The sequence below is a fragment of the Bos taurus genome, chromosome 1, assembly GCF_002263795.3.
Source record: "Bos taurus isolate L1 Dominette 01449 registration number 42190680 breed Hereford chromosome 1, ARS-UCD2.0, whole genome shotgun sequence".
NCBI lineage: Eukaryota > Metazoa > Chordata > Mammalia > Artiodactyla > Bovidae > Bos > Bos taurus.
This window is the reverse complement of record NC_037328.1, coordinates 158,267,618-158,293,100: the sequence shown is the minus strand read 5'-3', so window position 1 is coordinate 158,293,100 and position 25,483 is coordinate 158,267,618. Positions and strand designations below refer to the sequence as shown.

Genomic DNA, 25,483 nt, shown 5'->3' with positions numbered 1-25,483 from the left:
TGCTGAAGGTGCCGCTGAAGCTGCCGCCGCCAAGTAGAAGCGAGCGGAGCCGCGATGGGTGAGTAAGGAGACCAGGCAGTTGGGGATTCGGGCTGAGACAGTCTCGGGGCTTGGAGTCTGGCGAGAGCCTGTCTCCAGGCTGTAGAGGATGTCTAAACCTCCTCCAAATAGATTTGAGGGGAGAAGCCAGGTCGGGAGCGCCGCTCAGGCCAGTTTGGGGCCAGGTTAGGGCCCATGCGGGGAGCAGTCTTTGGGGGTTGGTTCCGGGAATACCTTGTCACTTCTGGAACCCCCACGTGGTGGCCCTGCGCCGGATCGCACGCGTTCCCGGAGGCTAGAAAGCGGCCGACCTTCTGGTCTGTGCCGAGCCTGGGCTTGGGGGCCGGGCCCCAGGCGGCGGGACTGGGGGCCGGGCTCCGGGTGGCAGGCCCGGACGACGCTAAGGGAGCCCTCTCCAGGCTTGTGTCTGACCGACGCGCCTATTAACTGGATTCACTGACTCCCCTGAACTTAGGGAAATCCTGCCTACGTCTGAGAGAGAAAGGCCTCTGGCGAAGGTACGCCAGGCGATCCGGCTCTAGGCCTGGTAACCAGGGGCAGCCATGCCAAAAGCAGCCTGGGCCGCTGAAGGCCTGGAGAACTTCCCGAGCCGAGGCGGAAATGGGGTGGTTCGGCTGAGTTCAGAGTGACAGCCTTCGTAGTGGTAGAAAACCAACGCCAATACCTCGTAGTCATGTATAGGTCGGGGACTTTAGGTTTCTGGGCCTGGCCCTGATTAGCAGAAAAGGAGCGACCTGTTGCTCTTTCTAAAAGGACTCCAATCAGCAAAGGCAGTGCTCAGAGAGATTACGATGGCGAAGTCTTTGGACTTAGGGACAGACCCATCAGTGGTACTTCTTCTCCAGCAATAAAAGCTGTTAAATTTGCCAAGCTCTTCCTGTTATGCAGGCATTGTTCTGATTGCTTTACATGTCACGTTTTATTTACTTTGCACAATATTGAGATAGTGCTATTATCCCAGATAAGGAAACTGAGGCTTAGGGAGGTAAAGTAGCTTAGGCAAGGTCACACAGTAAGTGGTTTAAACCAGGTGGATCGCTCCAGAGCTCTAGTTTATAGCTGCTGTTTTTTGTGGCCTGGCCCTCTAGTGGTTGGGCTGGAAAAGAGGGAAAGAAAGCTTTTAATCCTAGGCAAGAGTTGTAAAGGTGTTTTGTTTTTGTTTGCTAGTGGGCCCACTTTGAAATCTTTAATCTGAAAGAAACTGAACAACTCCAAGGTGAATTGCTAACCCCAACTATTGTGGGTGTTTTGGAGGTGGGGAGCTAAATGAGATTCTAGGATTGAGTTTTGTAAGATCCCTGATCCTGAGGAAACAAATTATTCCCTTGAGCTGAACAACAATGAGTTTAGAATCAGATCTGGTATTATAATCCTGCCTACTACTTCCTAGCTCTCATCCAGAGAAGTCACTTAAATGTCAAATGCAGTAATGCATATGGAAAACAGCTAGCACAGTTCACAATAAATGTTATTTTCCTTCCTTTCTGAGCCTGCCTTTCCTTATCTCTAGAGAGAGGGAGGGGACAGTGTTACCCAGGTGTTTAAGAATTAAATGAGATACCACATTGTCTAGAGACTAGTAGGGCTTCCCCAGTGGCTTACCCCAGTGGGTAAAGAATCTGCCTGCAGTGCAGGAAGCACAGGAGACCTGGGTTCAATCCCTGGGTCAGGAAGATCTGGAGAAGGAAATGGCAACCCACTGCAGTATTCTTACCTGGAAATCCCATGGACAGAGAAGCCTGGTAGGTTACAGTCCATGGGGTCACAAAGAGTTGGACACGACTGAGCACACAAGCACAAGAGCTCTATAAATATCAAAACAGATTCTTTTTCACCTTCTGTGTCTGTTCCTTTCTTTTAAGCACTCTAGTTTCCAGAATCCTCCATTAAGGCTGATAGGCCTGTTATTTGCAGTAACAAATAACTGCAACTTCATGAATGAATGAAAAACTTTTGGGACTTTTATGTTATAGATTTTGTATTGGCCTTCAGTTTCAGCAGCATTGCTGCCTCAAAAGGGAAGGAGCTAATATTTAGTTTATTAAGCCCAATGAAGTAAATTTGGCCATGATTTACTCAATTTTTACAGATTGGGAAACCACTTCAGAGAATAGAACACATTAGTTACAGCAAACCCAGAGGTGAGATTCTTACCAATTTTGCTGCAGAGAAACCTCTAAGTAGAATCACGTTAGTCCTTTTCTGGTACACTTTGAAATGGAAGTTCTTCAATAGAGCAGCAAAACCTGACCAGGGTCCTGAAGGGGATTTTTAGTCTAGAGTCAGGTAGCTTCCCCTTTTTCTCTGCAACTCCACTTCAGGCCCCTCCCCCCACCCCATCCCACCTTGCATTTTGTCTTTCTGAATACTCAGCTGTTGGTGGTGATGTTTTGTGTGGGTTTTGTGGGTTATTGTTTTGTTATGTGTGGGTTGGTTGTTTTTGTTTTCTGATCCTTATACCACAGAGTGAAATGTATCCTTACATTTAATCCTAACATCAAATTCAAGATGGTTTTGTGTGCACGCTCAGTCACTTGACTCATGTCTGACTCTTTGCGATCTTATGGACTGTGGCCCTGCCAGGCTTCTCTGTCCATGGGGATTCTCCAGGCACAAATACTGGAGTAGATCGCCATGCTCCTGTTCCAGGGTATCTTTCGGGCGCAGGGATCCAACCTGCATCTCTTAATGTCTCCTGCATTGGCAGGCAGGTTCTTCACCACTTGCTCCACCTGGGAAGGTGGTTTTGGTTATCCTCATTTATAAATGAGTAAACAGGCTTTGAGAAGATGTGGTGTTTAGGCCAAGGCTGGTGATCTAAGCCCTAGGGCTGGGGACACTCATACAGCCTGCCTCACACCTCCATGTCCAGACCCTGTTGTACTTCACTGCCTGACCAGCATACTCGCCTCAAGCTCTGGCCTATACTATACTGTTTCTTCTGTGCCAGACTTCACTAGCCTTAACAGACCTTTGTAGTTATTTCATTGCTATTAGGAATTTTGTGGAGGTGATGCTTGCCGCTCTGGAAGGTACTTGTTTTAACCCTCCTTAGCAGAGACCACAGACTCTCAAGACTAAGTCTTGGCAGACATTGATTGTTTTTATCAGGTTCCTACCATCCTGCTAACCAGGAATCTGGCAGCACCTTCCCAGCCCTGGGGTGATTGATATAGCCCACTAGTCTTGATTGATATAAACTCTAAATCAATCATAATTCTATCTCTCTAGACAGTGATTGATTTAGGCATAGGCAGGTGATACAGATTTTGGCTGATTACATGTGAAGGGAAGCCTGGAGGATTTCTGAAAAAGCCTTTCTTATTTGCGAAATTGTATTCATTTTTGCCAGTTATGTATTTTAACCCAGGTATCTCACCAAAGTTTGAGAACTTAAAAAAAAAAGAAATGGGAAAGCTATAGTAATAGTCAGTACTTCTATGGAACTTGCTATATGCTAGGCACTAAGTACTGTAATACTAGTTCATTTATTTCTCAGATTCTCACATTCTAGTTGAGAAAACTGAAGCACAAAGAGGTTCAATAAATAATGCAAGGTCAGAGCTAGTAAATAGAAGAATCACTTCCTCAGGCAGTTTGGTGCTAACCAAAATATGGGCTGTTAAGGACTGTGTTCTGCCTCTGGAAAGAAAGGAGCCCTTTTCTGACTCTTGAAATTGCCATTCGCAATGCTGGGAATTCATGAGGCAGAATTTATAAATAAAGAGCAGGCAGTTCTAAGAGTGAGGGTCAAGATGGAAAGAATCTGATCTCTTCGTGATGTTTTTGGAACTGTCATTGCCATTGGCCTGTTCGATACTGAAGGTTGCCTCTAGTTTGCTGCAAGTAACAAAACCTTTCTGATAACCCCTGCAGGTCAGGGAGTAATCTAGAACGTTTCTTAGTTTCCTTCCAGCCTTGCCTCCCCACCCACCCCATAGTTCATAACAGCAACAGAGAAGGTGTTAAACTAAGTGTCCCACCAGCTTCAGACTCACTCCCGCGTGGGGTGCCTTTCCTGCATGTTTTGTTAATGGTCAGACCATTGGTCCAGACACTAGGGCATAAGAGAAATCTTACCCTTGGTAAGACTGGTTCCTTACTCTTCTTCCTTTCCTATATTGGCAGTTGTTGGATACTATGATCCTCTTACTGATGTCTTCTGTTGTCCCTAAATTGTTTTGTGTATGTTTTTCTCAGAGCATAGTCCCCAAAAGACTGTTAATTCTGTGGTCTTTAAACTTGCTGAGTCTCAGGCTCCTTGATGTGAAAATATAATAATACTGTTTATTAATGTTGTTAATGAAGTGTCAGTGAAGTATCAATACTAGATGTTAGAAAATATTGTAAGTTGTAAAGGTGTCATTATTTCAGGAACTTTCCAAATCTCTTCTGTAACCTCCTATACCACAACCACTTCTGCTGCAGCAGTATTGCTAAAACACCCATCAGATCTTGTCACCCTACTCCTTAATTTAGGAACCTTCATGGACTCCTTATTGTCTGCAGGATAAAATCATAACCCATAGGGTGTGGTACTGAAGGCCTTCCTACTGACTCCATTTAATATTTATCCACATACCCTTCCTTCCACTCAGACTACCTCCTAGGTGTGTATTTCAGCTTTCCTGGTAGAGAAAGTGACAAAGGCAATCTCTTCCCCGCCCGTCTTTTCCTATGGAAATCTTGCCCCTTTTACAAGATCTGGTTTAAAGGCTACCTCCCTCAGGGACCTTTCCGAAATATGTACCTTATGCCTTTCAAACTGGAAGTGAACTATTCTTGTGAATTCTGTAGCACTTTGTTCTTGCCTTTCATACAGTCCTTTTCATATTTTATCTTGTGTTACAGATGTTTCATTCTGTAATTCCATTAGAACTTTAACCAGTTGTTTAATCTCCAGAGCTTTCTTTTCCTCATCTCGTAAAACAGGGATGACAATAATATCTTCCTCATAGGAGTGTTAAGGTGATTAAATGATCGAATGCTTGTAAAGCATTTTAGCATGGTGTTCAGCACACCATGAGTACTCAGTAAATGATAACTAATTGCTATTAGTCACTCAGTGAGCAAATAAAGTACTTAGTATGTGTTGGGCCTTGTGTTAAATATAAAAGAGTAATCAATTTGTCTTTTAGGGGAAGGCAGAAATATTTTTAAGATTTATTTATTTATGTTTATTTTTGGCTGTGGTGGGTCTTTGTTGCTGCATGTAGGCTTTTCTCGAATTGTGGTGAGTGGGGGCCACTCCTCCTTGTGTGCGGGCTTTATTAGTTGTGGTCCGTGGGCTTAGTTGCTCCATGGCATGTAGGATCTTCCCAAACCAGGGATCGAACCAGTGTCCCTCGTGTTACAAGGTGGATTCTTAACCACTGGACCACCAGGGAAGCCCAGAAAGCAAAAATACTATCAACACTTGTCAGAAACATGATGAGACAGGCAACAGTTGTTCATCATTAATTTCAGCAAATGTTTCTTGAATGCCTACTGTGTGTCAGCTACTGTTCTAGGCCCTGGAAATATAGCAGTGAATGAAACAGACAAAAGTATACTTTTCTAGTGAAATCCTAGAGTTTAAATTCTAATGGGTAATTGAGTAAAATTAACCAAATGGAAACTGACAGGCAACTAGAGTCCCATGAGATCTGATTGATGAGTTCCAGCCAGTTGTTGCCATTACAGAATGTAGGTCTAATGTTGCCTTATTGCATAACTTCCCAGGCCTTTCCACAATCCTTTTCCCCAGAAGTTGGAAATCTGAATTTTCATATGATTTCTTAATGGATTAAACATTTTTAGATGTTGCAAGCTAATTTTTAAAATCTAAAAACATCTTGGAAACTCCCTGGTGGTCCAGTGGTTAGGACTCTGAGCTTGCACTGAAAGGGGTATGAGTTCGATCCCTGATTGGGGAACTTAGATTCTGCAAGCCACTGATGCAGCCAGTAAATAAACAGATAAATCTAAGGATATCTACTTCAATATAAATAAACAAATGAATAAATAAATGTTTTTAAGAAACAGAATCTAAAACCATTAAGCTAACAAAAATAGAAGAATATTTGAGGCCAAATATAGCCCCCAAACTGCCTGTCTTATTGATAAGTTTTGCCTTCATTAATATTCTATATATTTTATAAACTGTCTCAAGTAATCTATGTATTTTACCAGGTTCTGTGTATTTAAAAAATATTTTTGAGTGGTCCACTAGAGAGAACTCGGCACTTACACTGCAGTGGCCCAGGTTCAATCCCTTAGGGAACTAAGATCCCACATGCTGTGTGACCAAAAATAAATAAATAATCTTTAAGATAATTTTAAGTCTTTGGCTTCCTTAGATCTGATTAGCTGGTCATTATGTTATTTTGTGTTGTTTTATTGTGATATGGCAAGTAAAATTCTGGTACTTAGGATCATTTACTTCCAGAGACATCAGCTCTGCTGTTTCTTTGTTCCTTTTCCCTGCATCATTAACATTCTCTTCCATTCAGTTTCTTGACAGAACTCTAAGCTGCTTATTTTGTAAATGTTAATTTAGTTAAAACTAGCTATCCTATAAATCCACTTAACGAGATGCAAACCACAGTGTGATGCAGTATGATAAAATGTGAATGAACTTCTTCACCCGCAGATAAAAGTTGCCAGTATTAATAGGCTAATATATAATAACAGGTAAAAATTGCCAGTATTAATAGGCTAATATATAATAAAGGTAAGCCCTACTAATGTATAAGTACATATTATATACGTATATTAGTAAAAATATACATGTATGCTTTTCTTCCTATGTCCCAGTTGATTTTGTATCTCATACTTTGGAGACCATTATGGAATAAATATTTTGAATGAGCAATCCACCCCAGCCTAGGGGAGTCAGGGAAAGCCATTAAGCTAATGAGACCTGACCTATGGATGTGATTTGTCAGCAGCAGGGTGGAAATGATTTCACAAGAGAAAGATCGCTAGGCTTGGTGGTTGGTAGCATTTCGGGGAATGATATTTAGACCTAACCCTGATGACAGTGAAATGCCATTGAAAGGTTTTAATCTCAGAAGTGACATGATCAAATTTATTTATTTATATTACTTGGAAGCTCTGGGGAGAATAAATTAAGACTGCTAGAAGATTCTAATCAGGAGATTCTTCAAGTAGTTGGTGGGGTTTTTTTTTTGTTTTGTTTTCTTTTTAATTTATTTTTGGCTGTGCTGGGTCCTCACTGCTGAGCGAGGTCTTCCTCTAGTTGTGGTCAGGCTTCCTATTGTGGTGGCCCCTCCAGCTGCAGAGCACCAGTTCTGGGTGCACAGGCTCAGCAGTTGCTGCTTGCGGGCTCCAGAGTGCAGGCTCAGCAGTTGTGCCTCATGGGCCTAGTTGCTCCTCGGCATGTGGGATCCTCCTGGACCCAGGATGGAACCCGAGTTCCCTGCACTGGCAAGCAGATTCCTAACCACTGGACCACCAGGGAAGTCCCAGTAGTTAGTTCTTAAGTAGTATGGTAGTCCTAGCAAGAGATGTTCATAGAGATTGAGAGAGAGTTACAGTAGAGAATATTGTTGTTCAGTCACTCAGTTGTATCTGACTCTGCATCCTCATCGACTGCAGCACACCAGGCCTCTCTGTCCCTTACCATCTCCCTGAGTTTGCCCAAGTTCATGTCCATTGCATCGGTGAATCCATCCAGCCATCTCATCCTCTGACACCCTCTTCTGCCCTCAATCTTTCCTAGCATCAGGGACTTCTCCAGTGAGTCAGCTGTTAGCATCAGAAGACCAAAATACTGGAGTTTCTGCTTCAGCATCAGTCCTTCCAACAAGTGCTCAGGGTTGATTTCCCTTAGTATTGACTGGTTTGCTCTCCTTCCTGTCCAAGGGACTCTCAGGAATCTTCTCCAGCACCACAGTTCAAATGCATCAATTCTTCAGCACTCCACCTTCTTTATGGTCCACCTCTGGACCACTGGAGTAGCCTTGAGTATACACACCTTTGTCCGCAAAGTAATGTATCTGCTTTTCTTTTTTTTTGTTTGTTTTTTTTTTGTTTTTTTGTATCTGCTTTTCAACACACTGTTTAGGTTTGTCATAGCTTTCCTGACAAGAAGCAGTCATCTTCTGATCACAGTAGAAACTTTGAATTACCAGGCTTGGTTATTGGTTTCATTGGGAGGCTAAAAGTGGTTGGGGGACAGGAATAGAATTAAGCATGACTCCTGGGCCTCTTGCCTTGAGCAGCAGAGTGGATAGTGTTGCTGTTAACTGAGTTGAGTTTAAATCTGGACATTTCGAGCAATCTCTGTGACCTCCAAGGGAAGATGTCCCAAAAACAACTGGATAGAAAAATCTGGAGCTCAAGAGTGGAGCTTGGGGTTGGAGATAGAGGTTTGATCATCTGTTTATTATGTGGTGGCTGAAACTGCTGGAATCACTGATAGTACCTATGAAAAATGTATCATGGGAGATGGGCTGACAAGAGAACCTTTAATATGCAGGAAGAAATGGATCAGCAGCCTTAATTTGAAGAAAGTTAATGAGTGATGTCTCATAAACCAATGGAAAAGAGTACTTTTTTATTTATTATAAAATTTTGTTTATTTTTGGGTGCACTGGGTCTTCATTGCTGCCAGTGGGCTTTCTGTAGTTGGCAGAGCGTGGGGGCTACTCTCAAGTTGCAGCGTGAAGGCTTCTCATTGCCATGGCTTCTCTCGGAGCACGGACTCTAGAGAGTGGACCAGAAGTATGGTGTACCGGCTTAGTTGCTCCGCGGCATGTGAAATCTTACAGGAACAAGGATCAAACCTGTGTCCCCTGCATTGGCAGTTGGATTCTTAACTACTGGATCACCAGGGGCATCTGAAAAGAGGGTTTTAGGAAGAAGGAGATGGCTGTCAGAATTAAGTGCTGCCAAGAGGACCAGCAAAAGAAGGACTGAGATTGAATTCAGCATCATGCATTCCATCAGTGTCTTTTACAAAAACAGTTTGACAGCATGGAAGCAAATTGGAGTGAACTAAGATGAGAGGTGAGAGACAAACTGTTTCAAGAAGTTTGAAATAAAGAGAAAGAAGCAGATTAATGAGACTCTTGTAAAGTCTAGGCAAGAGATCATGAAGATCAGAGTTAGGATAATGGCAGTAGGAAAAAGAGACAGAGTCCGGAAATAATTAGGAAATAAAGCCACTTTTCTTAGTGATTGGATATAAGGATAAGGGAAAAGGAGTTGTCAAGGGTGACTCACAAGATTTGTCTTGAAAAGCTGAGAAGATACTGACTGGTACAGATCCTTAATTGTTTTTATCAGTGTTTTCTCAACCTTTCCATTTATTGTCACCTTCCTAAGAAGGCTTCTTAGGCATCTTTTTTCCCTAATGCGTCCCTCCCAGAAAATTTTAAAACACAGATACACTGTATGGTTTTTTATGTACAATAAGTATGTCTCTGCTTTATACATAAAAAGAGTAAACATAAAACTTACTTTATGTTCAATGCAAGGTTCAGAATGACTGAACAAGATGTTTAGATTAAATTAAGACAATTTACATTTAGCTAAATTTTATAGCTGTATTTGCTGGGTAACTTTGATTTAATTACTTATATAAAGTATATCAAATTGCATATGCAAATTAGTATTTATAAATACAGAAACAAACTAATCAAAACTTTAAAAATTATATAAAGCTGTTCATTTTGCAGCAAAAGTGAAACAATAGAAAAAGTCAGTTTCTTGAAATTATTGTAAGTAAACTTTTTAACTTTTGCTTGATATGAGAAAATAACAAGCTGCTAGATAGTCATTCGGATAGTTAACATTGTTTATTTTTAGCACTTGGTGTAATTAATTGGAACAAATTTTAATTTGTAGAATTAAATAATAAAATGTAAAGTTTTAATTACCAAAACCCATGTCACATACAAAAGCACTGGGGATCAAACATAAATAACATCCACATAACAGGCATGCTCCTTGCTCAGACCACTCTTGTCATATGACTTCAGAATTCAGCCATCAGTGAAGAGAAAGTCCCCCAGTCGTGGCCATCTGTTTGCCAAAGCTTTGTAGTACAGGCCTTCTATACTTTTTTTTTGTCAGCCTTTCATGAAGTCAGTGTCACTGCTGCTCATGGAATACTCAAGAAAATCCAGCAAGAAAAATTAAATACTAGGGAATAAAACATTATTGATAAAGGTTGAGCTTTGGAGGGCCACATACCATTGTAAAGTCTAAGTTCTTCCCCTCTCTCATTAACCGGTTTCACCCTTTTGAGTGGATAACACCTTCAGCAGGGTCTGGGATAGAGCCCTGTATAGTCAAATATGATTAATATTTTCTGGCAAAGCATTTGAACACTGAGTGAGATTAATAAGGGCTGTAAGAAAGGCAGTGCCAAAGAATGCTCAAACTACCGCACAATTGCACTCATCTCACACGCTAGTAAAGTAATGCTCAAAATTCTCCAAGCCAGGCTTCAGCAATATGTGAACCGTGAACTTCCTGATGCTCAAGCTGGTTTAGAAAAGGCAGAGGAACCAGAGATCAAATTTCCAACATCCACTGGATCATGGAAAAAGCAAGAGAGTTCCAGAAAAACATCTATTTCTGCTTTATTGACTATGCCAAAGCCTTTGACTGTGTGGATCACAATAAACTGTGGGAAATTCTGAGAGAGACAGGAATACCAGACCACCTGACTTGCCTCTTGAGAAATCTGTATGCAGGTCAGGAAGCAACAGTTAGAACTGGACATGGAACAACAGACTGGTTCCAAATAGGAAAAGGAGTACATCAAGGCTGTATATTGTCACCCTGCTTATTTAACTTATATGCAGAGTACATCATGAGAAATGCTGGACTGGAAGAAACACAAGCTGGAATCAAGATTGCCGGGAGAAATATCAATAACCTCAGATATGCAGATGACACCACCCTTATGGCAGAAAATGAAGAGGAACTCAAAAGCCTCTTGATGAAAGTGAAAGAGGAGAGTGAAAAAGTTGGCTTAAAGCTCAACATTCAGAAAACAAAGATCATGGCATCTGGTCCCATCACTTCATGGGAAATAGATGGGGAAACAGTGGAAACAGTGTCAGACTTTATTTTTTTGGGCTCCAAAATCACTGCAGATGGTGACTGCAGCCATGAAATTAAAAGACGCTTACTCCTTGGAAGGAAAGTTATGAGTAACCTAGATAGCATATTAAAAAGCAGAGACATTACTTTGCCAACAAAGGTCCATCTAGTCAAGGCTATGGTTTTCCCAGTGGTCATGTATGGATGTGAGAGTTGGACTCTGAAGAAGGCTGAGCACCGAAGAATTGATGCTTTTGAACTGTGGTGTTGGAGAAGACTCTTGAGAGCCCCTTGGACTGCAAGGAGATCCAACCAGTCCATTCTGAAGGAGATCAGCCCTGGGATTTCTTTGGAAGGAATGATGCTGAAGCTGAAACTCCAATACTTTGGCCACCTCATGCGAAGAGTTGACTCATTGGAAAAGACTCTGATGCTGGGAGGGATTAGGGGCAGGAGGAGAAGGGGACGACAGAGGATGAGATGGCTGGATGGCATCACTGACTCGATGGACGTGAGTCTGGGTGAACTCCGGAAGTTGGTGATGGACAGGGAGGCCTGACGTGCTGCAATTCATGGGGTCGCAAAGAGTCGGACATGACTGAGCGACTGAACTGAACTGAAGTAGTCTCATGTTAGTTTTTGTTTTTAATATTTATTTATTTGGCTGTGCTAGGTCTTAGTTGCAGCATGTGGGATCTAGTTCTCTGACCAGGGATCGACCCTGCCCCCTGGAGTGGGAGCTTGGAGTCGTAGCCACTGGACCACCAGGGAAGTCCCCTCATGTTAGTTTTATTCAGATTTTGTTGCTTAAATGTATTTTGAGGTTATATATACTAAAAACATTCTTAATTTCAGTGCTCTTTTGATTTCAGAAATCCAAATAAGGAGTTGTGGTCAATGAAGTGTATAAAGAATGAATGAAGAGCAGGTTTATGGAGACAATGCTGACTTAAAAAAATTTTTTTTAAAGCATTTGAGGTGCTTATGGAACATGGGTAGAAGGAACACCTTGAGTGTTAGGTATGACTGCAGATGTGGATTTGAAAGTCATCAGCCTTTAAATCTTCCAAAGAAACAATAATTGTAAAGAGACATGATTAGAATTGCTTATTTTGCAGTGAGGTAAATGTTAGAGAACCAGCCCTTTTTAAAAAATCTGGCTCATTGGTTCTTACAGTCTAGCTTTGGAAGGAATGAAGATGGAATAGAAGGTAAAGATGAAGAGAAAGGAGCTACAGTGTTAGGAGAAAGGAAGAGGAAAAATCATCTATTAGTGGAGAGCAAGGAAATAGAATTGTTCTTTTTGACTCTTAACTTCCAGGAAATTGCCCTCATAGGGAATTGAAGATTTTCAGAGTAGGATCTGGAACAAAAAAGGAAATACCACTGATTCAGCATTTAGGGCCTAGACACTTTCACATTACCTCATCAGTCATATGGGGCTATAAAGTTTATTATTAAAATGAGAAGCAGAGATTCACAGGAGTGGGATGGGAAGCAGTTCACCTGACTCCCAAATCAATGCTCTATCTTACTATATATTGGAAGGAGTTGACAGGGTTTGAGGGGCAACACTGAGTGTCTGTCTGTAGTCCTCTAATGAGGACAGAGAGGATTCCTTTTGTGTGGCCTTTTAGTCTGGCTCTTCCCAACATTGTCTCAGGCTCTTTGTACATAGGGTCTCAGAAGATCACATTCCAAAGCCAGCTCCTTTTTGGATTAATTTATACAGGTTAGAGAAATCCTACTTTTAACTTGTCAGAATGGCTGTTGGAAAAGCTCTTTCTCCTGTTAACCAAAGGTTGAAATGAAGACCTGAACAGAGGGATTTGTGTAATCCTCCCACAGGTAATGCAGAACCCTCCTTGTCGGAAGACGGGATGCAGGGGTGCAGTGCTGCAGGACAGGGACCAGCAGTTCACTGTTGTGTCTCAGAGACATTCTGCTTGTGGGCCTTTGTGTTTATACCTCTCTAACCCAACTGGTCTTGTTCCTCAAACCAGCCTTGGGTTTTCTGATCTCTTTGCTTTGGACTGCTCTCCCTCCCCCACAATTGCCTTCAGAAATAATAACCATCTAGCCTTCAAAGACTACTTCAGAGCTCACCACACAGTAAAAATAGTTCTCACTTCCACCCTGTGATGTCATTGCACACTTAGATTCTTTTTTTTTTTTTTTTTTTTAATTTTTTTGGGCCCTGCTCCTTGGCGTGTGGGATCTTAGTTCTCTGATCCTGAGCTCCTTGCAGAAGAACTATGGAGTCTTAATCACTGGACTGCCAGGAAAGTCCTTTTTGGTTCCTGATGGTGTGAAACTAAATTAGATTATAAAGCTTCCTGAAGGCAGAAACTTTAGCAGAGTGCCTGGCACATGCATTTTATTAAGTGAATAATAAATCACTTGTTTATATGAGTCAGTTTAGAGATTTAACCATTTGGATTTTTTCCCCCTTGATTCCTTGAGCAGTATGAGTACTTGGGAGTTATTCAGTGAGTGTTTTGGCATTGATGTAAGGTGAGCGCTTTGATTTTCCTACTTTTAAGTAATTCATTATAGTTCCTTATAGCACCTCGTGGTAGTGGCAGCGGGGTGTCCCTAGGAAGGTAAGAGCCTCTAGATTCTGCAAAGTCTACAAGGGATATTTGGAGCTTTTCTTCTGGAGAAATCGGACTACAGCTATCCTGTTGTTTAGTTGCTAAGTTGTGTCTGACTCTGCAATCCCATGGACTATAGCCCACCAGGCTCCTTCTGTCCATGGAATTTCCCAGGCAAAAATACTGGACTGGATTGCCATTTCCTTCTCTAGGGGATCATCCTGACCCAGGGATCGATCCCATGTCTCCTGCATAGGCAGGCGGATTTTTTACCTCTGAGCCACCAAAGGAAGCCTGTAGCTATCGTAGACCTCACCTGTATCTCTCGCCACCCCTTACTTCCCCATTCCTAGGTCTAAGCATTGCATTTATATATATCTATATATATATAGATTCAAGGGCTAAAAGGACTAGTAAATGCTAGGAGAGAATTAGGACTAGAGAACTGGGACTATCAACTATCTGGTTGATTCGATACCTCAGAGTGCCATGCTTCTCTTAGGTCTCGAGCTTTGAATATATTAGTTGTGTGTACAAAAGATAGTTTTCCCCACATGATCTTTTAACCAGACCTCCTGGTTTATAGATTCAGCTTTGTTTCCTGGAGTGATCATTCTTCAGCCCAGTCCTGTGAGGATGTGCCAGAATATGAGCAGCCTTATTATGGCTCCATTATGGACTAATCCAATTGTCCATAGAGAAGTCTCTCCCATTGTCTTGGTGATTAGCAGTTCTGACAGGCTTGCAAATAACCCCCTGAGAGCCTCATTCTGTCGGACTGTTTCAGTACTGTTTTCTTGTTTGCAGTATTGCTTGGTCATAGAGCTCTGAGAGAAATTCCAGAAGTTTGAAAAACTATTACCAAACCCAGTCTTACTTTGCCAGAAGAGCATTTTATTTTTCACAAAGCACTTTTCGTGTGTATCCTCATAGGACCTTAACTGTAACTCTGATGTAGAGAGGGTAAGGGTAGGAAAATTGAGATCCAGATAACAGACTGGTTCTAAATAGGAAAAGGAGTACGTCAAGGCTGTATATTGTCACCCTGCTTATTTAACTTATATGCAGAGTACATCATGAGAAACGCTGGGCTGGAAGAAGCACAAGCTGGAATCAAGATTGCCGGGAGAAATAGCAATAACCTCAGATATGCAGATGACACCACCCTTATGGCAGACAGTGAAGAGGAACTAAAAAGCCTCTTGATGAAAGTGAAAGAAGAGAGTGAAAAGTTGGCTTAAAAAAAAAAAAAAAAAAGTTGGCTTAAAGCTCAACATTCAGAAAACTAAGATCATGGCATCTGGTCCCATCACTTCATGGCAAATAGACGGGGAAACAGTGTCAGACTTTATTTTTGGGGGGCTCCAAAATCACTGCAGATGGTGACTGCAGCCGTGAAATTAAAAGATGTTTACTCCTTGGAAGGAAAGTTATGACCAACCTAGATAGCATATTCAGAAGCAGAGACATTACTTTGCCAACAAAGGTCCATCTAGTCAAGGCTATGGTTTTTCCAGTGGTCATGTATGGATGTGAGAGTTGGACTGTGAAGAAAGCTGAGAGCCGAAGAATTGATGCTTTTGAACTGTGGTGTTGGAGAAGACTCTTGAGAGTCCCTTGGACTGCAAGGAGATCCAAGCAGTCCATTCTAAAGGAAATCAGTCTTGGGTGTTCATTGGAAGGACTGATGCTAAAGCTGAAACTCCAATACTTTGGCCACCTCATGCGAAGAGTTGACTCATTGGAAAAGGCTCAGATGCTGGGAGGGATTGGGGGCAGGAGGAGAAGGGGACGACAGGATGAGATGGCTGGATGGCATCACCGACTCAACGGACATGAGTTTGAGTGAACTCCGGGAGTTGGTGATGGACAGGGAGGCCTGATGTGCTGCCATTCATGGGATCGCAAAGAGTCGGACACGACTGAGCAACTGAACAGAACTGAACTAAGTGACACCCAAGGCTGCACACTTGTTAAATAGCAAACCAGAAATCAGATAGTCTGTTCCCAGTGTGCCTGCTGGTGGTCCATCCAGCACAGCTCCCTTCTCTCAGCCTAAGTATTTCTAAAACAAACCCTTGGAGATGGTCTGCCCATTCACATAATGTTGAATTTTTAAAATAGATTTCAAGCCCTACACCAGAACTGGGAGGATTAATTCAAATGGTTGTTTTTGTTTTTCCTTTAAAGTGGCAGATAGCCTTCAGGTGACTACCTAACTACTTGCTAGTCCCTACAATTTTCTACTTCTGTTCGTATCTGTCTTGGTATCTTCTGACATTTGTATTCCCTATCTTGGCAAGAACTGGATCACATCTCATTGACGGATTTAGACAGGCAATGGTTAGGGTGGTAGAATCCAAGAAGGAACATTGACATTTCTTCCAAGAAATAACAAAGGAGTTCCCGGTGGCTAGTATGCTGTTAAAGTAGAATATATGTAATAGAGCTTTGACTTTAGTCAGAAAGATCTGGATTAGCGTCTCCCACTTACTATCTGAGGCCTTCTGCAAGTTGTGCCTCAATTTTCTCACCTCTAAAATGGGGGTTTTATATGAGCTTAGACTTAAAAGCTAAGCAAATTATTACTAACTCATTACCGATCAAATTTGAATTATCCCTGGGAACATATCCTCTGTAGAGGGTATAACCCTCTGTAGAGGTTAGAGATGACTTTGGCATTTTGAAAGAGCTTTCAAAAGGGATATCTTGATTTATAGTCGAGATCTAATAGATAAAAACATTCCACTATGGTTAGAAGCTTTGGAAAACATTCTGGACTGGACTTGAAAAGAGTGCTTCATTCACATCAAGCAGTGAGGACACAGATATGTAATTTTCAGCAGGAGCATCATGCTCCTTGCCTGCCTTGGTGCCTGACAGAGGTGTCCTAGCAGGACATGGAAATAAGTAGCATGACACATGAAAGGAACTTATATATAGCAATAATTTGTTAGTTTAGTAGATTAGTTCTGTCACAAAAACTTTGAAGGCATGTTAGTGCTAAATTCGTTAGAAAGGACTTGTGTGAATCACAGGATTACCCTAACATGCTATTGCTATATATAATGCCTAAAAAGAATAGGTATGCATATGCAGAAGAATGAAGTTGGACTCCTGCCTTACACATAAAAATTAACTTAGTGGATCAAAGACTTAAATGTAAAGAGCTAAATCTATAAAACTTTTAAGAAAGCATAGGAGTAAATCTTTATGACTTTGGATTAACAGCATTTTCTTAGATATGACACTGAAAGCACAAGCTACCCCTCACTCCCCCCCAACCAAAAAAAAAGATAAATTAGACTTAGTGAAAATTTTAAACTTCTGTGCTTCAAAGGGCACAGTCATGGATAATAAGAATTATGTAAGTGCTCACTCATAATTGCTTTATTTTGGCTGACAGGTAGCTGACACAACAAAATGCAAGTCAGTTTTAATAATTAAATGATTCTTGGGTTCTGCTTATCTACATTCATCTTTTCTCATTTTCTATACAAATGTGTATATTCCTTTTCCAGATTTTGGGTTTGGTATTTTTATTTTGTTGAATTTATTGTAAAACTAAAATTTTTAAATGTTGAATTTAATATTTGAGAGTATTCATGTGCTGTGTGCTGTGCTATAGATTCTTAATCTCAAAGATTTAATGATCTGGAAGTGAGAGGTGATGAGTTGTGACTAAAACAGGGTCCTTGATGGTTGTCAGTGGGAACCAATTTATGGTAACAGGTGTCACAGATAAACAAAGCTGGACACTAGTTAAAGTGGTAAGGACAGATTTTAAAAAGTAATATACTATTGCAATAGGGAAAATTATGAACTGATTTCAACGTTGATTTGTACAAAGTTAACTTTAAAAGAAAAAGAAAGGATGAAGGAACAAGGGTCGGAGTGAGAGAGAACTCCGTACGGTCAGGAAAATGAAAAATTACAAACTGCAAGGAAGAGGAGGTGGTTCACATGAAACCAGCCGGGCTTGCTGTTGGTACTTATTGAAAGTAGTCTCCTACCCTCCCACCGAGCCTGGGAAACAGGAACCCTATTTTCAGATGCTAGCTAAAACAGTAAATTCATTCAGCAGCCTTGAGATTTTCCCAGGCAGGCACTTTTAAGTGTGGCTGGGGTCATCTAGCAATGTGACCTTGAGCTGTTAGAAACTATTAGTGTTTTTTATTCACATCTTTATAGGCCATGGTTGAGCCTCCTCGAAAAAGGGCTCAGAGGAGCCTGGATAGAGTTTAGTTAAGGACAGAATCTTTGGTACAGCTGTCATCTTAGAGGAATAGAAAGTTCATGAGTGACTCTAAGACCAGGTGAATGGTAATGGCATGAATTCTGAACCAGGGAAGCTAGGGAAAGTAACTGGTTTAAGGATACAGAAAGTGAGGTGGAGCTAGCCAGTTAGGCATTTGAAAGTACACTTGACAGATTGTGACACTGGAGACTTGGTACTTGGTGTAAAAGTGGACCTTGAAGCTAAGGGAGACCATTGGGAAAGGAGGCTGCTTCTGCTGAGAAGAGGACTAAAGGTAGATACACTGACGCTGAAGGGTTGGTGTTATGAAACCCGAGGAGGAGTGGCTAGAAAGGTAAGAGAAGGGCAGAGGGTGGTGCCCTCGGAACCACGGGTAGAGTTTCAAGAGGGCAAAGTGATCGTCAGTGGCAAAGTAGAAAGTCAAATACAATGAATTCTGACAAGGTTACTGGATGCGGCTGTTGAAAATGTCTTTTTCTGAGTCATTTGTGTCCTGAAGTCTTTTTTCTTTTAAGTTATTTTTCTTTTCTGCGCGCATGTGTGTGTGTCCTTACATCGGAGCGCTTCCATTCAGTGTTCATACCCATTCTGGAGGAAACTTATGGGTTCTGGATTTCTAGGAAGAAATCGTTTTAAAATCTGCTTTTAGAAGATCTGCTCCCCTCTAGTCCCAAGGAAGATTCCTTTGCTGTACCTTTCTTCCCTTACCTTATACTTGCTGGCAAACACGTGTTAAGCATCTGTTATGGCTAGACCATATATCTGGGACAGTGTAGGTGTTCAGTAAGTATTGAGTAGGTATTTAAACAGTGATTCATTCAGCAAATACTTGTATATAGCATAAATGCTGGAAATACAACAAAAGTTTTTGTAGAACTTACACAGCTTATGGAGGAGAACAGATACAGATTGTAAATAGTGTAATGAAGGAAATAAAACAGGTGTTCTGACAAAAATGGAGTCGCTTACTTTGTGGTGACAGGGGAAGGACCTAGCAATTCTAAGAGCTAGGGAAGAGAGTTGTGGGCTGAAAGAAAACAGGAAATGTGAGGACTGAGTCCAGAAACAGCTTGATAGTTTCCAAATACTGAGAGCCATTGTGACAGGAGTATTTGATGACTGAGGGTGAAAAATTGAATGAGATGAGATGAAGATATAGACAGGGCTTTATGTGAAGATTTTACATGGGAGCAGTGGTACAGTCTGGTTTTGTTTTGTGGTGGTGGGTTGGGGGTGAGTTGTTGTAGTTGCCAGGCAAGAGATGACTTTGGGAAGGGGTGCTGTGCTTAGTCACTCAGTTGTGTCCAACTCTTTGTGACCCCACGGACTGCAGCCCCACAGCCTCCTCTGTCCATGGGGTTTCTCCAAACAAGAATCCTGGGGTGGGTTGCCATGCCCTCCTCCAGAGGATCTTCCCAACCCAAGGATCGAACCCATCTCCTGCATTGCAGGTGGATTCTTTACTGTTTGAGTCACCAGGGAAGCCCATGAATACTAGAGTAGGTAGCCTGTCTCCTCTCCAGGGTATCTTCCCAACCCTGGAGCTGAACCGGGGTCAATCGGGGTCTTCTGCATTGCAGGCAGATTTTTTACCAGCTGAACTACCAGGGAAGGGGTGAGAGAGATGTAAATACATTCAAGATACATTCAGGATTTGTCAGTAGATTTGATCAAAGAGATGTGAGAAGAGAAGGAATCAAGGATGATTTTGTTTTTTAACTTAGGGTTTGGATTAAGTAACTTGTAAATACTCTTGCTATTGACGACATGGGGGGAGTTAGAAATTGTTAGTTTCGGATACCAAAGTGAAGATTTTGATGTGTGTGTGTGTACAGTCACTAAGCCGTGTCCTATTCTTTGTGACTCCATGGACTGCAGCAGACCAGGCTTCCCTGTCCTTCGCTAGCTCCTGGAGCTTGCTCAAATTTGTGTTTGTTGAGTCAGTTATTCTAACCATCTCATCCTCGGCCACTCTGTTCTCCTTTTGCCTTCAGTCTTTCCCAGCACCAGGGTCTTTTTCAATGAGTCAGCTGTTCACATCAGGTGGCCAAAGTATTGAAGCTTCAGCATCAGTCTTTCAATGCATGTTCAGGGTGATTTCCTTTAGGATTGACTGGTTTGATCACCTTACAGTCCAAGGGACTCTCAAGAGACTTCTCCAGCACCACAATTTGAAAGCATCAGTAGGTAGTTGCAATGAAGACCCAGCACAGCCGTAAATAAATAAATAAAACTATTTTGAAAATTAAAAAAAAAAAAGGACAGAAATTTCCGTCCATGTGGAGTTTGTAGGTGACCTTGATAAAAGCAGTTTTTCTTTGGAGTAGAAGGAATGAAAGTCAGATTTGATGAGTTAGAAGAGTGAAATAGAGCTCACAGAGTCTACAGTATTGGCAGTGCCTTTTTTTTTCCTTTTAATATTTATTTGGCTGCGCTGGGTCTTAGTTGTGGCACGTAGGATCTTGTTCCTTGATCAGGGATCAGACCCAGGCCTCCTTCGTTGGGAGTGTGGAGTTTTAGCCAGTGGACCACCAGAAAAGCTCAGCAATGCCTATTTTTTAAAAATTGGTTATTTCATTATGTTGTTATATGTAAAATGTGTAATATTCAAGAAACGTTACATTAATTGTATGTGAATGGAGACTTAGGGTATGTAGATGACTTTCAAGAAGAGAGATCTGATTGCCATCAGATTTAGTACCATCTGGACAGCCTGCCATTAGATGCCTCCTATGTGATGTGGTATGCAGCATAAAATATCACCTGTAGCTCTTTTCCAGTTATCGCGGCGTAAGGAACTATGAGCAGCAAAGTCTCCCGCAACACCCTTTATGAGGCGGTGCGGGAAGTCCTGCACGGGAACCAGCGCAAGCGCAGAAAGTTTTTGGAGACGGTGGAGCTTCAGATCAGCCTGAAGAACTATGACCCTCAGAAGGACAAACGCTTCTCGGGCACCGTCAGGCTTAAGTCCACTCCCCGCCCCAAGTTCTCCGTGTGTGTCTTGGGGGACCAGCAGCATTGTGATGAGGCCAAGGCTGTGGATATCCCCCACGTGGACATCGAGGCGCTGAAAAAACTCAACAAGAATAAGAAACTGGTCAAGAAGCTGGCCAAGAAATATGATGCCTTTTTGGCTTCAGAGTCTCTGATCAAGCAGATCCCCCGAATCCTGGGCCCAGGCCTGAACAAGGCTGGCAAGTTCCCTTCCTTGCTGACCCACAATGGGAACATGGTGGCCAAAGTTGATGAAGTGAAGTCCACGATCAAGTTCCAGATGAAGAAGGTGCTGTGTCTGGCAGTGGCTGTTGGCCATGTGAAGATGACAGATGATGAGCTTGTGTACAACATCCACTTAGCTGTCAACTTCCTGGTGTCATTGCTCAAGAAAAATTGGCAGAACATCAGGGCCTTGTACATTAAGAGCACCATGGGCAAGCCCCAGCATCTGTACTAAGGCACAGCTTAATAAACTATACTAAACCATCAAAAAAAATATATATATATCACCTGTATTCTTGCTAAAAAGAAAAAAAAATATGTATATATTTTTTAAATTTTTATTTATTTTTGGCTGCACTGTCTTTGTCACTCATCTGGCTTTTCTCTAGTTTCGGTAAACCGGGCTACGGTTGCGGTGAACTCTTTGTTACAGTAAGTGGACTTCTCATTGGGTGGCTTCTCTTGTTGTGGATTATGGGCTCTAGGTATGCCAACTTCAGTAGTTTCGGCTCACAGGCTCAGTAGTTGTGGTGCCAGCTCAGGTGCCAGGCTCAGTAGTTGTGGCGCCAGGCTTAAAGGCCACACAACATGTGGAATCTTCCTTGAGCAGGGGCTGAACCCATTTCCCCTGCATTGGCAGGCAGATTCCTAACCACTGGACCACTAAGAAAGTCCCCTCCCCCAAATATATTTGTAACTTAAATCTGTTCTAACCCCTAGACCTAACTTCCCTTTTGCAGGAAAAACAGGGCATAAGGTTACTGTGTCAACAAAGATCCGTCTAGTCAAGGCTATGGTTTTTCCAGTAGTCATGTATGGGTGTGAGAGTTGGACTATAAAGAAAGCTGAGCACAGAAGAATTGATGCTTTTGAACTGTGGTGTTAGAAAAGATTCTTGAGAGTCCCTTGGACTGCAAGGAGATCCAGCCAGTCCCTCCTAAAGGAGATCAGTCCTGGGTGTTCATTGGAAGGACTGATGCTGAAGCTGAAACTCCAATCCTTTGGCCACCTGATGCTAAGAGCTGACTTATCGGAAAAGACCCTGATGCTGAGAAAGATTGAGGGCAGGAGGAGAAGGGGACGACAGAGGATGAGATGGTTGGATTTCATCATCGACTCAATGGACATACATGGGTTTGGGTAAACTCCAGGAGTTGGTGATGGACAGGGAGGCCTGGCGTGCTGCGGTTCATGGGATCGCAAAGAGTCGGACACAACTGAGCGACTGAAGTGAACTGAAGGGTATAAATTAATGACACAAAACTAGAATGTAGGGCATTCATTAAGACAACTAGTCTTTTCAGAGTCAGTATCACAAGTAAGCAAAAGGGTTGGGGGAAAGGAGGACAGGAACATTATAGATTAAAAGTGTCCAAATGTTGAAATAATGATGATGTAATTTTTAAAAAGTACCAAAATTTTGCCATCAACTTTGTAGGCATTCACTGTAGTTATCTGCTAAGTAGACCAGCAAGAAGACAGGCAAAATTTAAGCCAGTCTGTGTTTTCTTATGGCATCATTGGTAAGAAACGGGACCATGTAAGTTTTAGAACATCTTTAAAAAATGATTGTATTTATTAGTCTCTTTATCTATCACTTATGTTATCTTCCCACCCTTCCAATCCCAGCATCATGGTGGGTTTATACACTTTGGAGGAGTTTTTATTTCATTAATTCCAATGGTACAGGTGTTCACAAAGGGTCAGATGTACTTTAGATTTTATGGTTGATTGGATTTGTGGTTTAGGGAGAGAACTCACTGCAAAAGAAAAACCTATATTATGAAGTTGAGTTTCTAAAAGTCATATGGTGGGTTGAGGGGGAAAATCTTTCATGCAGATGTCTTTAGTACTAGTTCTTATGCACCTATTAGAGAATTGATTGCCAGTAACTTTGTTTTTTTTTTTTAAACAAGATAAAAATTTAATGGAAATGAGTCATTGGTCAGTAACTCTTAAAGTGAGTAAATAGATCAAGATGGATAGAACCTAGTCTAAGGTCAGGAGCCAAATCGAATCGAATTATGTGTCTTTTCAGAGAATTGAAACAAAGCAGTTCTTCAAGACTGGATGAAAAGAGAAGGCTATGAAATTAGAGTCTAGGTCCCAGTCCCAGCTTCACAGTTTAATAGCTAAATAGTCCTGTGCAAATCATAGCACCTCTGAACCTGGTCTCCTAGCTGTTAAGTGTATGTGCTCCAGTTGACTAATATTTCTCATTGGTTGTGGTAGAGTTCAATTAGATGTTGTAAATGGAAACATTTTTTGAAAAGAGAGGTATGATGCTGGGGTTTATTTGATTGTTTGATTGTCTGCAAATGAAGGGCTGTTTAACAGCTAATTTCACCCCAGCTCTTATTGAAATTAAATTTTGTTTGTCTGGTACAAAATTGAATGTCCCCCAAGAAATAATTTTTTTTTAACCCAAAATTGAATGTAAGTACAGTCCCTGCTGTCCTGTTATAACCGTCCTGTTAAAAATCATTAACTCCTTGGGAATTCCCTGGCAATCCAGTGGTTAGGATTTGGCGCTCTGACTGCCGTGGCTGAGGGTTCAGTTCCTGGCTGAGCAACTAAGATCCTGCAAGCTGTGCAGCACAGCCAGTGCATATTTGATAGAGAATTCATAGTGAGAAGTAAATGAGGCACCTAAGCTGAGAAAGCCGTTTGAGTCTGGGAGGAGTCAGGTCTCTTACATTCTTGAAAGAACGGGCACTAAGTTTAGCTCATTCTCTATGCCTGAGACAGTACAGTGATATCTTATCAGAAACTTGCCCTCTGCAAAGAGAAGTGCTCACTCAGTTTAACACCAGGACAAGAGAAGTCACTTTATTTATTTAGGCCATACCTAGAGACTTGTGGGATGGGGGAGCCTGGTGGGCTGCCGTCTATGGGGTCGCACAGAGTCGGACACAACTGAAGCGACTTAGCAGCAGTAGCAACAGCAGAGACTTGTGGGATCTTAGTTCCCTGACCAGGAATTGAACCTGCCCTCTTGGCAGTGAAAGCATGGAATCCTAACCACTGGACCACCAGGAAATGCCCCCAAGAAATAATTTTTTTCCAACCCTAAGAAATAATTTTAAAAGGCTGAATGTAAGGCATTCAGAGGCAGACCATGAGTGTAAGACATAGATTGGGAAAATCCTAGACCCAGTGGCTGCCCAGGATGTGAGTGTAGCAGTGTCATTCCCGTTCCATACACAGGACTGTTGGCTATATGTATTATGTCTTTTTCTGAGAAAATATGCATAATTTTAAAATTTTATGAATCTTAAAAATTTTAAACATACCATTGATTAAATGGAGTACTGCAATAATCTGGCTACTCCCTTAGTGTGTGACCTTAGACTCAGGTTATTTCTGTATCAATGAGGGCCTGTATTAATTTGCTAAGACTAAATAACAAAACAGACTGGATGGCTTAAACAACAAAAATTTATCCTCTCATAGTTCTAGAGGCTAGAAGTCCAAGATCAAGATGTTAGCAGGATTGGCTAACCCTGAGACCTCTCTTCCTGGTTTCCAAATAGCTGTTTTCATGTTCACATGGTGTTCTCCTGCTATGTACATCTGTATCTTAATCTTCTCTTATAAAGGCACTGGTCATATTGAATTAGGGCCTTACTCCAGTATCCTCATTTTTTAAAAAGCTATCTCCAAGTACAGTCACATTTTGAGGTATTAGGATAGACTTCAAAATATGAATTGGTGGAGGATGAGATATAATTCAGGCCATAACAGAGTCCACACTTATTTTGTATTATTCTTGCTAGTTCCTTGGTTCTAAGAGCTTAGGAAACGCATGGCAACAGTAGCAGTTATTTCCTAGAAACAAGAGGTGCAAGCAATTTCAGGGACCTATTCAGAGAGTTCTTCAACTAAGAAAACTCAAAGTCTGCCTAAGACAGTCAGATGTTTGAAAAGGTATGTTTGTATTGTGGATTTCTTGGTCCAGGCTTAGCAAGTAAGGGAGTGCTTGATGAAAAAGCCCCTTTGCCTGCTAGTCCCTGAATGAGAGTCCCAGCATTCCTTTGGTTGCTGCTTCCAGATGTGCTTCTGCAAATGTTCCTCCTTCCAATCTAACCTCCCCTGTTTGGCTTCTCCAATGAAGTCATAAGCAAATATTTGTGATAGTTTCTTGTCACCATGGTGACTAAAGCACAGCCTAGTTCTCCTTCCAGCTTCACTGTCAGCTCTGCTTGAAGGAAGAGACAGCCCTCTGGGGACTGTCTGGGAGAGCCCAGGCTCAGAGTTATGAAAAACCATATGTCAGGTATTGGGGAACAGTAGT

General features: G+C 41.8%; 1 pseudogene; it reads left to right on the top strand.

The window, feature by feature from the left end:
• The first annotated feature begins 31 nt into the window (after window positions 1-31).
• LOC787484 (60S ribosomal protein L10a pseudogene) lies at window positions 32-21,456 on the top strand (annotated as a pseudogene).
• The last annotated feature ends 4,027 nt before the right edge of the window (window positions 21,457-25,483 follow it).